This window comes from Macaca thibetana, chromosome X, assembly GCF_024542745.1.
Source record: "Macaca thibetana thibetana isolate TM-01 chromosome X, ASM2454274v1, whole genome shotgun sequence".
NCBI lineage: Eukaryota > Metazoa > Chordata > Mammalia > Primates > Cercopithecidae > Macaca > Macaca thibetana.
In genome coordinates, this window is record NC_065598.1 from 77,971,923 (window position 1) to 77,973,149 (window position 1,227).

Genomic DNA, 1,227 nt, shown 5'->3' on the forward strand with positions numbered 1-1,227 from the left:
GCATCTTGCTGTAAATCTCTGTAGTAAAATTAAGGAAATTTTCTTGAAGTACACCCTCAAGTATGTTTTCCAATCTCTTTACTTTCACTTTCTCTTTTTCAGGGATCTCATTAATTTGTGGGTGTGGTCATTTATATAATCTCATATTTCTCAAAGACTTTGTTTATTTATAAAAACATATTTTGTTTATTTTTTTGTATACTGAATTAACTCAAAAGACCAGAGTTAAAACTCAGATTTTTTTCTTCTGGTTTGTGTAGTCTATTGATAAAGATTTCAATTGAACTTTTTAATTTTTTAAATTAGTTTTTTAATTACAGAAACTCCAAATGATTACTTTTTAGGCTGTTTATCTCTTTCTCTCTTTCCTGGAAAAATATGAAATGCTTCACAAATTTGCATGTCATCCATGCACAGAAGCCATGCTAATCTTTGTATTGTTTTAATGTTTTGTATATATGCTGCCAAAGTGGGCATAGAATTTTAAATTTAGAATTAAATATTCTATAGGAAACTTTGTCCTGTCCCTAGATATAACCATCCAAGGCTGCAAATGCATTTTCACATTTTGAGTACTTCTGTGTGAGTGGCTAATCTTTAATCATGAATTTCTCTTTAATCAGAAATGCCTTTAATATTGTAGAATGTAATAGTGACATGACTCATCTTAGGCAATGAAAATTATTTGAAATAAAAAGTAATGTTACACAGTATTAATATTAGTTGGTAAAATATGAAAGTTCATTATCAATGAAATTCATGTGTTAAGGTTTCAGGAATAATTAAATTTTGTAATGAGATTCTGGTTATTTTAATGAAAGAATATTCCAGATCCCAAAATTAACTTGATATTAATATCATAAACAGGTTTGTGTGTGAAATTATATTCCTAGAAAAAATTGATTATTTATGAGTCAAAAGCAAGTAGTATAACTGAAATTTGAAATAGCATTTTCTTAAACTTACTCTTATTTAATCTTGATGGCATAATTATGAATAAAATATTTGTAAGATTAATATTTCTAAAAAATATTCCGAGTAAAATATGTCTTTTTTCAATACACACTTGTTTGGAAAATTAGGAAAGGCATATGAATTAGATAATTATCAATAATTTCATTGCATAAAGAAGACTTCTGTTCAAACAATGAGTAGTCTAGATTAATTAATGCCTTCACATATTTTCCACCTCTTTTAATTAGTATCATTTCTTCCTCACTGGGCAGC

At 27.1% G+C, this 1,227-nt stretch overlaps 1 non-coding gene across 1 annotated transcript; it reads right to left on the bottom strand.

Moving 5' to 3' along the window:
* Positions 1-372: 372 nt before the first annotated feature.
* LOC126946987 (U6 spliceosomal RNA) lies at positions 373-477 on the bottom strand. Its single transcript, XR_007722848.1, has one exon. It is a non-coding gene; the product is annotated as a U6 spliceosomal RNA (small nuclear RNA).
* Positions 478-1,227: the final 750 nt, after the last annotated feature.